This window comes from Ochlerotatus camptorhynchus, unplaced genomic scaffold (genome assembly GCF_037179485.1).
Source record: "Ochlerotatus camptorhynchus isolate MF236.1 unplaced genomic scaffold, CSIRO-AGI_Acam_v1.1 ptg000023l, whole genome shotgun sequence".
Classification (NCBI taxonomy): Eukaryota; Metazoa; Arthropoda; class Insecta; order Diptera; family Culicidae; genus Ochlerotatus; species Ochlerotatus camptorhynchus.
Window position 1 is genome coordinate 659,435 of NW_027040515.1, and position 15,899 is coordinate 675,333.

Consider the following 15,899-nt stretch of genomic DNA (forward strand, 5'->3'; position numbering starts at 1 on the left):
TTTTCAATAGCGACCAAAAATATCCATTAGTACCGTCCCAATGAATCGTTCATCTAGATCAAATTGATAAATAGCAGATTTGTTGCGATGGTCTCAATCTTAGATCCATAGGCCAACATTAGAGCCATTTCCCCTATTTTAGAGAAAGGCAGTTATTTGTCTCTTAAATTTCCAAGACACGCACAATAACTATATGTAATCTTAATTTTTAAAAGAAATGCTCATGATTTAAAGAAGGAAAGATATTTGAGAATTTAACCTCCAACAATTTGACCAGTTTATCCATTTCGACCGTTTATCCATTTTAACCTTTTGTCCATTTAGACTTTTTGTCCATTCGACTTTTTGTCCTTTCAACCTTTTATCCTTTCACCCTTTGGTCCATTCGACGATTTTTTTCATTCGCCATTTTGTTCATTCGACCTTTTGTCCATTCGATCATTTGTCCACAGACAAAAAGACATAACACTCACAATCACTTACTTCGCAAATAAGGTTTTAGTAGTCAATGTGCTCGCATTAGTCTTGGTGGCGCCTCTGAAGCGTTAAGCAAGTCACCTTATTTTAAACTTGTCAGTGATGCCAGTTCTTTTTCAGGTCAATTTCGTAGATGTCAGCTCTTTAAAATCATAAGAGGGCCAAGGCACACATACCACTTACTAATCGGACGAATACAGAGTTGATGAATATAACATTCAAACAGCTGCACATTGGTCATTTCACTTGTTGTGTAAGCCTATTGTGATGACGTTTTACTTGTTGATAATTATTGATTGTTATAACACTGTAGTCTGAACAAGACATTACCAGTTACAATACTTCATTATGAGTAGCAATGATTGATACTAGAGAGGGTCTAGTATAAGAGAGGAGCGGACTGGCTGTTGTGAGCCAAACGAACTGTCAAAGGCAGAGCCAATCGAGCAGCGCCTATCTTGATTGCATTTTCAGTGTTGCTAGAAATCACATAGGCATAGGTGGCCAAGGCAGTTTATTTTGAATCCGCTCCTCTCTTATACTAGACCCTCTCTAATTGATACCTATTATATTTGTTTGCTGTGTACACATTAAAGTGATGAGCGGTGGTAGAAAAGGCAGTGATTCATTACCACGTTTTATAACTTTTTCCAACAAAACAAAAATCACACTAAACAAACAAAATAAATCCCTAAAAAATACTTCGTTTCTGTGACTATCTCCTACGGATCCGTATTTCTGCAAAATTGAATCAATTCTATAGATCTACGTAAAATTTGGTAGAACCGACATCACTGACTTGTATCTGTTTTGGTTTTGTTCAACACAGCTGACGTTTTGACAGAACGAGGGAACAGCAACTGGTGAAAAGATTGCATGAATGGGGGATGCTCCGGTTGCACATCAATGCTTGGGAATGTGAATGATAGATGGTGCTAGTGTGCATGCAAAATACGCTCGACGATATTTTTTGAAGAATTTTCTTTTAAGCGTTATGTCTGTTTGTCTGTGATGTGTCTATTCGACCTTTTGTACATATTAAACTTCTGTCCATTTCAATCATTTGTCCTTTGGACCTTTGACCAATCAAACAATTTGTTCATTCGACATTTTGTCCATTTTGACCTTTTGTCCTTCGACCATTTGTCCTACAACCAGTGATTGTTTGAACTTAGTTTTATTTTTAAATATTTTATTTGGCCACTTCTAGGCTAATTCATCACCAAAAGATTGAACTTGAAAATTCTTATATAAAGCAATAAGATTTACGAAATAACATTTAAGATCTCGAATAAGAAGTCTTTTGAAGATAACATGAAAAAGTTGTTACATTCAAAGTGTTTTTATGTTACTTCATACGCGAAGTTTGCGATTTTCAGAGTTGGTTGTGATGAAACGTCGCTAGAACTATTCCACAGCCGCAGGCAGTAATGAGCAAAGGCGGGCTGTGCGCCTGTAGATTTGAAGACATACTTCAAATTTCCGCGTACATCGTACGGGTTAGGCAAAATGTGTGCGTTTGACTTTGTACTGTCGCATTAATGGCCCTTCGCTCATTTTCAACTTCTATTCAATTTTTCATACTGCCGTACTCTAACGGAACTATCCACCTACGCTTTTCTAAGATCATTCTCTATCTAATAAATTATCACACTAAAGCTTCATGCTAGATAGCATTTCCAACCAACTCCGATGAAAAAGTTTCTAATATTTTGAGGTAAGCCAGTTTTTCACATTCTTGAACCTATCGAAATTTAAAACATGGTGCTAGTTTCAACATATCAAATTAAAAAAAATAAATAAACATGACTCATGACAGTTCAACTTGGATTAAATATGAAAATCCTGAAACTTTGAAGAATTATTTAGATTTTTTATGAAAATGCCAAATGAATGTTAAGTCCAAATAAATTTTACTGATATATAAGTTCCAGGTGGTAATGCGGTATTTCAATAAAATTGTAAAGAGAATCAAAGATTAACTCCAAGTAGTTCTAGGTTATTTTGGGGATTACGAATAGAAATCCAGAGGATCCTAACGCAAATCGGATGGAATTTCAGGGAGAATTTTAAGGGAATTCTAACGAGAATTCAAGTGAACCCCATGTCAAACATAATGATGATATCACAGGACGCACATGACAATACAATGCTGACACTACCCCTCAGCTGTGATGACATAATCATTAACAAATTCATATTTTTCCGCTCTCATACGGTCTCAATATCACGCGTGATATTGGGGCAAAATATCATGCTTGATATTGATTTTACAAGCTCCTTTGATATTGCGAGACTATTCACAACGTGTAAAGTTGAAGCTGAGAGTTGAGTCGACGCAAACATGATTTCGTTGCATCTCGTTTTCTTAGAAAGAGAACGTATTATAATTCTATCTCTTATTTCTCTTCACCGATGGCAGACACGCAGCGCCTGCTGCCAATCGTTTTGGAAGTTTCGAAAGCATTCGGGTGTAAAGCGAAAATAACGAAACTCAATCTCACCACAGTGTGTTGAGATTTGCTCCTGGTGCATTTTGTAATCTTGATTTTCCGAGTTGCTGGCAATATCAATTGCAGTTGTTTGTTTGTTGATTTTTGTCTGCGAACATCAAGCATGATTTTGATATTTGGTGAAATTTTGATATTTTCCCAACACTGCCCCTCATGATCAACTACGACAGAAAATCACTTAAATGTTAATCAAATTATCGAATACATTTCTGAGAAGAGCTCCTAGGGAATATAGATAATAATTGCAAAAACAAAATACTCCTGAAAAATCTCACATAAATTCTTTGAAGAATTCCAAGTTAATTTGAATATAATTTTAAGGGAATCCTTAAGATAATTAATTCAGAGAGAATTTCAATAAATTAGCGAGAGACCCCAAAAGAGAAATAATCACTGGTATGTTCGAGCCTACTTCCAAATTTCCTTGTAATTTTTTGATTTTTTCCTCAAGAAATTTAGAAACGAAAATTCCAAGAAAATCCCAAGGGTATTTTGAGAAAAATATCAACAGAATTCTGAGGAAAATTGTCGTAGAATTCCGAGGTGGGATTCATAGTAAATCGAGGGAAATACTTTCTTAATTCTGATACATACATACCAAAAGATTACAGAGGAATATTCCAACGGGATTTTAAAGAAAATTATGGAGAGAAATTTGGAACCCGGCAGGCCAAGGAAATAAAGGAAGTCGACAGGAATCTGACCTGGGCCCAGGTCAAGGCAAAAGCAGCCGCCCATGATGGATATCTTTCACGTTGACTCTTTGCACCACTAGAGGTGTGTAGGATACATAAGTAAGTAAGTAAAATTTAGGTAAATTCTCTCAAGAATCATTAAGAATACGAAGATTAATAAAGAGTATATTTGCAGAGTTTTCTGGACGGAATTTTTTAAGTGTTCTACCCATATTTCAAATACTGTAATGGAGTGAATCATATGATCAGCGGTGGGAATCCTGAAAGTAACTCTGAAGATATTTTGGAATGATCATAACGAAAATCCATGATACATTTTCGCAATATCTTGAGTTCATTTCCAAAGGAACGATTTGATTAAATCAAACAGTCAATTTTTCAAGTCCCCTTCCCAGAAATTGAACATCTAGGATTTAAACAAATTTTCAAGATTCTGGGACTTCAATTGAGAACAATTTCTATGATCCTTCCTGGTCTAAGAAAACTGTTTAAAATTAGGGGGCTAGACATTTCTGAACGTGCATTATTGAGACAGAACCATAGTCTGAAAAGTAGTGCAGTGAGATGTGTGAGATCTCAAACTTGAGAAAATTCTCTGAACACCGGACGTAAATTCAATGTCCCAGAGATGAATAGCTTTTCTAAACTCTGTAGTGTAAATCATTTTCAAGGTTCTAAAGTTATCAAAAATATTCAAAATGCCAGACAACTTTTAGATAGCAAAATTAACAAAAACTCACTTTTCTAAGACTTAGCAACTGCAAAAGACGATGATAGGCTTAGAAAACGCACAATAAATAATTTCAATTTTGATCAAATACTCAATCAGAGTGGCATCTTCCTGGAACAAATTGACAAAAGACCTGCTGCAATCAGAACATATTGCCACAAATAGGAGATTTTAGAAAGTAAGTTCAAATTAGTTGAATGAGATACTTCTATTGTGACATAAGTTAAATGATTCCAAATTGGATAATTTCATTCTTTTTGAGATGCCTAATTTTAGAAGTATTTGTACCATCTGACGTTTGTCGCACAAAGGTTGTGGTAACTTTGATGTGACTAACTTCACTCAGAATCAAGTCGCCGCAACCTTGTTTGAAAGCAAGCATTTGTCGTGGGGATCATTATCCATGAAATCACCCTGTACATGATTTTCAAGATGGCACCCTGCAAATCAAGGACGAACATAGTTCATCAGTTGTTCAGAATTAACCAAACTAATGCTTACCATCACCAAAAATTTGCATTCCCAATCTGATTGAGAATTTTTCGTGTGAAAACGTTCGTGTTCCTTGAGCATAGTGTGCTCTTGCACAATACCCCCATAAACTTCAAACTCGATTAGATTTAAACGAATGTATCTCAGTTGGTCACTGATAGAAAAGAGCTCCACCGGACAACCAGCCAAAGGGTGGCCAATCAGTCGAAAAATTAACGATTTACAGGTGTTTATTTGATGTTCACCGACCACACGCCGCTGGATCATCAATTTCCAATTTCACACTTCTTCACGGTCGCCACACAATCCGCGCTGTAATCCAGTGCGATCACCAGCGGTGGTAAAATCAATCACATATTTATGGCACAACATCCGAGTCAAATCCAAAACCATCAGAGTTCCACACATTCCATCAGTTCGGGTCTCTTCAGTTCAATTATAGATCGAGTTTCGACTATTGCACCAATTTCCAGCTGCATTCGATTTGATCCTTGACGCGATTCAGAATCATCCATCGAAACGTACTTTCTCCGCCCATCAACACCAATTTTCGTTTTAACTTCAAACCATTGCACAATCGCCGTGTCGTCGTCCTTTTGTTTAGTGTGTATTATTGCACTTGGCTGTTTCGAGTCACAAAAATCTCATCACTATCAGCGGCTCACATTGCCCTAATACATAATTCTGTAGCTTTGTTTTTCGCGCTTCCAAGAAATTTCACTTTCATGAGACGTTTTTTACTTCTTCTCGTAACCACTTTTGGTATAATTTCCTCCTTCTTCACTTTCCGTTCCACCCTCTCAGCTGGTATTTGCACTTCAATCGCATAATTCGTTAGGCACTCACTGGATCACAACGCTGCAATCTCTGAGGTTAGCGCAAACATTCTTTACGGTTCACTGATCGCTTCTTCGAAGAGTCACTGAATCGTCATAACTTAGATTTTTTCCCATCCGATAGATTCGCTTATTAGTGCAACGTGCATTTGTTTGCCCTCAAGGGTTGTTCACACTTGGCTGGATTGCATGAGCTGCAACTGCACGAGAATTTCACCGATCTACTGCATCTTCACACGCGCGATCAGCAGCAACAATACTCGCAGCAGCCGCTACCAACTTTCATCAAGATACTACACCACCCACCCCGCCTGTTGGAGGTCTAAAGGCCACGCGCGCGCACACGATCACTCACCCGCACCCAACTGCAGGCACTGGAAGCCAATACAACTGGAATCAACCGAATGCTGCCACCTGGCACAAGTACTGAAGCTATACTGAAGCGGCCGCACTGAGCGCGAGTGCAGTGAAGCGAAAGATGCGCCGTCCGTCGCCGTCGTCGTCGTCGGCGTCTTCGCGGGGATCGTGGCCGAGATCGTGGCTTCTTGGGGGACACAACATGCTCAGCCAACCCAAACCGCGAAACGCGACCAAGACCAGCCTCGATCGAGCTGTGCTCTCCTCTCAGCTCTCTCAGCAGTTCTCTCTTTTTCGTTCTCCACTTTCATCGCTTTTGTTTTGCTCTGCGAATTCGCCCGCTCGCCAGCGTCTGCTGGCTGCTCGAATGGAGATCATTGTGAACTCAGTTTTTCGAGTAGTCCAAGTGCGATCGACAATTTCGATCGAAAAGTGTGGTGCCAATAAAATATGGATAAATGTGGCGAAAGCATATTTTGACTGGGACACTTTTTTTTTGGCCACCAATACCCGGCAGGTTTGCGAGGCTGCTTCTTGCTTAATGTGCTCCTATATTGACGCGAGCGGATGTTCATAATTATGGAGCAAACGAAGCAAACGAGGAATGTAAGAAAGGTTTCGTTCATTTTGCTTGTCTGCCTGTAAAGCGAGCGGGTGATGGGTGGATTGCACTTTCGATTTCAACGAACGGTGTGGGAATGCTGTGCTGGCCGGGTACGTGGGTGTAATTTGGAAGCAGGTGGCTATAGAGTGGCTTCGGATGAGAACCTTTCCAACATTGTCTGTGCGCACATACTTGGCTGAAGAAATGTTCAACATAGAGTGGCTGCAATTACAGTAATGTTTGAATCGACCTTAGCAACACGGTACGAAGGAGATTTATGTTTGAATTTAAAGGTATTAGTTTTTCAGAGTGGCAAAGGAATCTCCGTTTCAAAATTCGAGGGGCAATATGTATTTCCAAAATCTTCCGCTTTAAAAATTCAATGTTGAAAACAACAAAATTGCCATGCTAACATGAAATCCACCAGAATGGCCTTGAATTGCAGCAGCTGCTGGGAGAACCCCCCAACTACAAGGAACAGCCCTATTGGGTTGTACGCAATGGTGACGTAGGACTACGTGGTTTTGTGTAGGAATAGGAATTTGAGCGGGGTTCTCTCTGTTTATACTCTTTAGTATGACGCACTTGACATAGATGGCCCACAGCGACTCACGAAGAGCTACTGATTCCTATCAATAGCGGTGCGGCTTCTTCCTCTTTCTATGGATGGTCATGTGGACTGCAGCTCGCTGCCAGCAGGCAGCCTTTTTTTGTGTACTGAAGAACACCACTACTCACCACGCGGTAATTGAACAAACACCGTTTGGTGAGATCGGATGGAATTCAACTTTGAAATCTGTGTTAGGGAAATCGCTTTACGTAGGCAATCGGTGATAATTTTAACTATCATAGCAACAGTTGCACATTCCTGCAATTTTCAATAGTGACATTTTGAAAAATGATAATGTCTTAAATTTAACAGATGCGTAGAAATATTTCTGATCGATTGGTGGTAAAATTATTGAAATTGGTCCATTGGCAGATGAGTTATTAACGTTCAAAATCTTTCATAATTTTGTTACACGTTCCATTTTTGGTTTTCACAAAGTGTGCCCCCATATAGAAATCACAGACGTAGTCCTACGTAAAAAAAATCGTTTGTTCAGAATGCCAAAATAAGCGTTTTGGCTAAGTTTGGTTCAAACCGGTGATTTCGACCACATGTGGTGTGTACACTTGAGCTGGAATGACCCACATGTATGCTAGTGCCGCGTTGTGAGAAAATTCTGAACAACTGTCCACCAGCCAAAAGGCCTTGACCCCCTGAACAACTTTGCCGAAGACAGTAACTTTCTATCTATCGAGACATTCCATGTTGTAACCAATTAAGTCAAACTCAACGTAGTGTCGACACCGGTTACGCGGTTTCCATTTACATTTTCCCAATTATCCGCATTTTTTGGAGGTTTACTGTAAACAAAGTTAAGCTTGTTTAGTTCAAAATATGTTTTTTGAGGAATACACGTTGGTTTCAGATCGATTGGTAGCTCAGCAACAATCAAAGTACAACAGCGCGAGTAGCGGAAGTTAATGCTGGGAATTGAGTTGTTTTTTTTTAAATCTCGGACAAGTAACATGTTACACATAGGGGAAATGGATGTATTGTCGGCCTAAATGCCCCTAATTTTGGCCCATACATATTTAAATTCAGTAAACGACTAAATTTTCAATAGTGACCAAATATATTTATATATTGGTACCGTCCCAATCATGCGTTCATCTAGATAAAAATTGATTAAAAGCAGATTTTTAGCGATGGGCCCAATCTTAGATCCATAGGCCAACATTAGAGCCATTTCCCCTAAACAAATCGACATACTTTTGAGAGTTCGGAAGAATTAAAAAATCCCAATCTTGGAATAAAACAGTATATTCTGGGACCTACATCAATTTTGATCAAGGCATACACTGCCCATAAAAGCATAACAGTCCTATATGGATTTTTGTCAGAAATGAGTTATCCATTAGAATCGATTGTAAACTATCTGAAATGTAAAATAAAATGCAATAAAAGTTATATATTTTGTTCACATAATATCGTTAAAAATACTAAAACTAGGTTGTTCCATCCATAAGAGCACGTGAAGAAATAAATTTTCAACAGCGTTTTTCTCGGTTTGCTGTTTTTCCAGATGGGACGGATATGCTTTTATGGGCCGTACAGGTTCCGGATTTTTTGGCAGGTATGTCAAAAACGGATTTTTTTTCATCGCTTGTAATTTTCTCTGGTATTAAAATTTAATTGAATTCATATTTTTTCCTGATACTAGAAACAATTCTGAATTCAATGAAGGCCACAGATCCAAGATCCGTTGAGAAATAATCGAGATCTGGCCATTTCCTTGAAATTGGTTCCAGAATCGTGCGATATTGCCAGAATCGTGTTCAGCTTCACAAATAGTGATAGCAATCATCGAGCAGGTTCTGGGTACCCCGGGGGAAGTCGCCAAAATGGGATATGAACCGGAACAATCTGTGTATCAAACTTCAAGATTTTGCAAACCATTGCCAATGGTAGATTTTTCATGTTCACAGCTTACGCCGGTTACTCTGGAGCAGGTTCTGAGTGCCCCAGGGGAAGTAGTCAATTTCGAACATGACCGGAACTATGTTAATATGGATGTCAAACTTTAAGATTTTACAAGCCAACACCACTGGCATGTTTATCAGGAAAACAACTTGTCATGGCATTTCTGTAGCAGATTATGGATTCCCCGGAGGAAGTGACCAATTTGGAACATGACCGGAACCATATCAATATCAGTACAAAATTTCAAGATTTTGCTAGTTTTAACGTAGAACTACGTCTGTGATTTCTATATGGGGGTACACTTTGTGAAAACCAAAAATGGAACATGTAACAAAATTATGAAAGATTTTGAACGTTAATAACTCAGCTGCTCTGTGACCAATTTCAATTATTTTACCACCAATCAATCAGAAATATTCCTACGCATCTGGTAAACTTAAGATTTTGTCATTTTTCAAAATTTCACTATTGAAAACTGCACGAATGTGCAACTGTTGCTATGATAATTAATATTATCACCGATTGCCTGCTAAACGCGATTTCCCTAACACAGATTTCAAAGTTGAATTTCATCCGATCTCACCAAACGGTGTTTATTCAATCGCCGCGTTGTGAGTGGTGGTGTTTTCCAGTACACAACGAAAGGCTGCCTGCAAGCACCGAGCTGCAGCCCACATGAGCATCCATAGAAGTAAGAAGAAGCCCCACCACTATTGTTCGGAATCAGTAGCTCTTCGTGAGTCGCTGTAGGCCATCTATGCCAAGCACGTCATACTAAAGAGTATAAACGGATAGAACCCCGCTCAAATTCCTATTCCTACACAAAACACAAGTTCCTGCTGCAGTTAACAAATAACATTTATTATATAAGACCACGTAGTCCTACGTCACATGACATGACCGGAACCATATCAATCTTCTTCTTCTTCTTAGCATTTCAAGCTTATTGCATATCGCATATTAGCTTATAGCGTGCTCTCAACTTAGTGTTCTAGATGCACTTCCACAGTTATTAATTGAGAGCTTTCGATGCCTGTGCCATTTTTGCATTGGTATAATTGTGTGGCAAGTCCAATCATACTTCTATGCCCAGGGAAGTCGAGAAATTTTCCAACCCGAAAAATTCCTAGACCGGACCGGGAATTGAACCCAGCCACCTCCAGCATGGTCTTGCTTTGTAGCTGCGCCTTTACCGACTGAGCTAAAGGAGGCCCCGGAACCATATCAATATGGGTGCCAAATTTCAAGATTTTGCAAGCTAAAACCACTGGCAACTTTATCAGGCAAAACAATTTGCCATGGCTACTCTGTATTCCCCGGGGAAAGTAACCAAATTGGAACATGACCGGAACCATAGCAATATGAGTTAAAATTAAAAGATTTGCCGGTTTCCTTGGAGCAAGTTGCCCCGGGGGAAGTGACCAATTTGTAACATGACCGGAACCATACAAAATTTCATGATTTTGCAATCCAATGTCAATGTTAGTTTTGTTATGTCCACAGCTTGCCATGGTTACCCTGTCAGCAGGTGACCAGGTGGTTCGAAATGGCCAATTTCGAACATGACCGAAACCATGTTAATATGAATGTCAAATTTCAAGATTCACAAGCTAACACCAATGGCAGTTTTATCAGGCAAACACATTTCCATGGCTACTCTGTAGCAGATTTTGAATGCCTCGGGGGATGTGGCAAATTTGAGACATGACCATCATCTGTGGACATAAACATAGTTGCATGGGTTTCAGAATTTTAATTAGACATATACAGCCATTCCATAGCAAAACGATATAGTAGTTCTCAGCATTACGTAAACATTGGTAGTTTTGATCTTTATTGCAAAATATTAAACCCATATTTTTTATTTTGCCATTAGGATGACCTCGTTAGGGTGGTCCAAAAATCATTTTTCTTTCAAAAATAACTTTTTTCAAAAAATCATAATCCCCAAAGTTCTTTGATGATGAACCCAGCAACCAAATGTTTGCGTAACAGTATTGAAATGGTACATAAAAAATCTCGCAATGACCGAATACCACATGACCTTGTCAATTAAACCAGAAACACTTCGAATTAAGGTAAGAAATTCTTCCAATTTTTGGTTTTTTTTTTATCTATTGAATAAACCAAAAATTCCATGCGTTGTGTACACGAAAATGCGTAATTTTGTCATCAGAAAACGAGGCGTTCCCGTGATGAGAGAAAGCGGTTTCCCTAACACAGTCGCCGAATATTGATACCGAGCACGTAATCCCACGTCAAATCTACGGTCGTGTCTTGGATAAAACTTCCTACTTTTTAAATCAGGTTGGACAAGAACTCAGTATCTCGAACAAAACAAACGGACAATTGAAGGCAAAACTGTAACGAAACACAAAAGACGGACTATGCTGCCGGGAGATGACAAAGTTGCGTAAACGCCACTATGGTAAATTTTCATTTTTTTTTTGAACCACTGGACCGATATCAAAGATCAAAATATCAAATGAACGGTAATTAAAAAATACTTTTTATGAAAAATATAATGATATTTTAACTGTTTGTTTTATATTACTTCTGCTTGAAGTCAACGATTTACATAGTTTAAGATGCTAATTTCAAATAACAGACTAGATTGGTACACGCAAACCAAAAATCTATAACAATGAATGTTAGTTCCGTTTCCTATCATCCTCTGTTCATGAACATCGCAACGAATGTTAGAAATTGACCATGCAGGCGATGTAATGGTTTTTTGTCTTTTTTTATTTCGTGTCCCATCTACGCTTTCGACTATACCAGTAAGCTTGTAGAACGACGCACATTGTAGAACATTGTAGAACGACGCACACACTTATCTCGAATCTCTCCAGCAGAAAAAGCATACGAAGTCGAGCATGCGAGAAAATGAGCGCTTCATGTTTGCTTTTAGGCTAACCATATTCAGAAGCATGGAGAGAGCAGTGGAGAAAGCACAGGTCTGATAATCGCAACGTCCGTGGTTCGAATCCAGTCGGCAACCTTTTTCTATTTTTTTCGACATAATTAATTTCTGTAAGGATTACGGCTTTTCAGTCTAACGGATAATCAAAACGCTACTATGTTTTATATCCGACGTTTCGGCCTTGGGACTTGGCCTTCTTCAGCGTCTGAAGCTTCACGATCGGTTGTCATAGCTTTTTTTCTCGGTTCTCTTCCAAGATATCGCATTGGAGAGATAAATGCGTTGGTGGATATTCTGTGTTGTTTTCTTGCTACCTGGTTTTTTAATATTACCACCTACTATGACACCAAAATGGTGGTAATATAAAAAAAAACAGGTAGCAAGAAAACAACACAGAATATCCACCAACGCATCTATCTCTCCAATCCGATATCTTGGAAGAGAACCGAGAAAAAAAGCTATAACAAACGATCGTGAAGCTTCAGACGCTGAACGAAAAACGGTACAACTTTATATCCCCTGAAGAAGGCCAAGTCCCAAGGCCGAAACGTCGGACATAAAACAAAGTAGCGTTTTGATTATCCGTTAGACTGAAAAACCGTAATCCTTACAATAATTTCTACTGCAGTCGTTTCCGAATTTAAATAATTAATTTCACTCACTAATACACTCCACATTTTTCGGTCTCCAATTTTCTTACATCGGACCGCAGCTAGGTATATCGCATCCTCGGTTCATGCGGTCTCCACTAACATCCTCTGATGATGAATCACACATAATTGTAAGCGAATCTTACATCCCCCGGTTGGGTGTAATTTTTATACGATAGATGAGGAGATGAAAGTATAGAGTTGATAGTTCCGTTAGAGTACGGCAGTGTGAAAAATTGTTTATATAGAGAGTAGAAAGCGAGCAAAGGCAACTTTTATGAATGAAGCTACAAACCGGTTTGATCATCTCTCTTTACCAAACTCCCCCGTTGGAGAGGGATGGTGAAGGGTATTCCCCCCGCCACCACTGGCAAAAAGAGATGATCACGGACACGCTCAAGTACCGATAATGTGTTTGAAACAGTTCTACCGATTACAGTAGCAGCACCTACCTTACCCGTGTTCCCTCGAGATCGTCAAGTCAACGATGACTGGAGCACATACCGTGGTAGAGGAAGCAAAAGCTGCAATTTCCAAACCTACGACTGGATGCCTTCCTTCAGATAACAGCTTGAGTGCTGTAAAAATCGGTAGAACTGTTTCAAACACATCGTCGGTACTTGAGCGTGTCGGTGATCATCTTTTTTTTTGCCAGTGGTGGCGGGGGAGAATACCCCTCAGCATCCCTCTCCAACGGGGCAGTTTGGTAAAGAGAGATGATCAAACCGATTTGTACCTTCATTCATACAAGTTGTCCTTGCTCGCTTTCTACTCTCTATATAAACAATTTTTCACACTGCCGTACTCTAACGGAACTATCAACTCTATACTCTATACTACTATCGTATAAAAATTACCACTTTAGTCTGTTATTTGAAATTAGCATCTTCAACTATAATGATATTAAAAAATTTGGATTTTTTATTAAAAAAAGATTATTGTATTTGTTTTTTTTTTAATGTTTTTCATGGTTTGTAGACAGAGGGCGCACAATATGTTTTTATATTTTTTCTTTGACATTAAGGCTTCTTTACGCAACATATTCGGTTTTGAGTCACTTTTTATTGAGTTTTCAAGTTTTGGGTTTTCGCTCAATACTCCTATGCGACTTAGATAATAGATAATGTGACCATGTTACAGTGTTCCAGTGTCTAGTCGCATTGAGCAAAACCCCAAAACTTGATAACTTAAAAAATATATAACATGGAAATGGTCACTAGGGTGCCCAGAAAAAATGACCCCCATCCCGTCTCGGAACCACTTGATCCCTATGCAAACTGTGGCTCTGGTCCAAATTTGAGCGAAATCTGTCAACATTTACCCATTTCTCAAGCTTGTTGAAGTTATTATGGGGAAAATCAGCAAAATATATGGAGAAACACCATGTCTTCACATTTCCGCCACTAGGTAGCGTTGTGAACTTGCTATCACCGTCAAGGCGGAGATCCTCATAGGAAATTTTATACCGAACAACTTTGTCGAAGACCGCAAGACGATCTGAAAAATTTATTAGCATGTTTTGAAGTGATGTCTTACTGATACTAAGAAAGGGCCTAACACAGTAATGTTACAGAGGTCAGACGTTGAGGCTCGAACAAAATTTCTCTAAAACTACTGTGAAGATTCCTATTCGACTTAAATGCCACTAACGGCGACTTCCCCACTTAAAAACTCTATTTGACAACCTGATGGCACTGGCGTTGAACAACTTACACTAGACACTAAGTGCTGGTAGCGCCAACCTTTGGGGATTTTCAACAGAAAATTTATCGATACTAGCGCCAAATTGGTCTAAAGTGGAAAATTTATAGAGGAAATCAGGAGATGCAAGCGCCACGTAACGGCGATGTTCCCACTTATCGTTACACAAGTTTCTGACCGAAGTTGGACGTCTGTTCTCTGTGGTAATGTGAAATTCATCAAAATGGCCAAATCGGACAAGGAAATATTTTGGAATTTATACTTGAAATGACGAATAACATTTTGTTTTTCCCAAAAAAAAACATGAATTTTCTCTACAACTTCTTCGCAGATGTAATTTTGATCAGATAAGCCATTAACAAGTTATTATTTTTTGGAAAAAATTAGATCCGTTTTTAGATACGCCGTTTTAAAAACTTACTCTTGAGAAAAATAACCATATTAAAATGAAAAATGCAACCTTGGGTTGTAACCAACATAAAGTATCATTTAAATCGGAAAGGGTCGAGACAAAATGGCAGTTTTTGTGCGTTTTGGGCTGTTAATGCGCTACACACTACGAAAAAGTCTTGTAAATGTCAGTGCCCTGAGACCGACCGGTGCAAGCCGCCCGAATGACATAAGAATCAGATGAAAGAAACGAGAAAATCAATTCAATCAAGCGCACTTTTCGTCAAGTTGTGTATGTCTCAGTTTGGGAATACTTAATTTTACACGACATGTTTGTTTACGTTCCATAATTTACGTCAAAGATGGATTACGTCTCATGTAAAAATAGTTATTTTTATGTGTGTAGTGTGCCTAAGTCTGTTTAACACGGTTGGCGCCGCTGAGTCGTTTTCAAGTGCCCATGGTTTTGAAAATTCCAAAAATTTGCATTCCTCAGAAGCTATTTTTTATTTAAAAAGTTGGGCAAGGACATTTTGAAATATTTGGGTTTAAAATCATTTTTAATTTTTTTTACTTAAAATAGATATAAATTGTTATTTGCTTATTTTTCCCAGAAAGAGATTATTTTTATCTAAAACTAATTTACAAGATCCAAAATGACCGAATTTAGCAAAAATGTGAATCATTGACCATGTCAAACAATTACGCAAAGTTTCATACAAATCGGAGATTTTGAGCGCAATTGCTTTTGTAAACAACCTCACCTGATTGTGTTATTAGTTTTCGAGATTGAGCTTTTCTGCACAAGAATTTACGATTCACGTGTTTGTTTACAAAAGCAATTACGCCCAAATCTCAAATCACTCCGGAAAATCCAATTTTTTCGCTATTTTTCCTGGAACTGCTCATCGATAACTTTAACGATGGTAATTTCAATTCTCATTTACTATCAAAATAGCCAGGAAAATGTCAACGGTGCAAAATGGTCTCAAATGGTAACA

At 38.6% G+C, this 15,899-nt stretch overlaps 1 protein-coding gene across 2 annotated transcripts in view; it reads right to left on the reverse strand.

Annotated features, from left to right (window-relative positions):
- LOC135706715 (guanine nucleotide exchange factor DBS) overlaps window positions 1-15,899 on the reverse strand; it is a 435,434-nt gene that overhangs the window by 175,769 nt on the left and 243,766 nt on the right. The window lies entirely within an intron of this gene.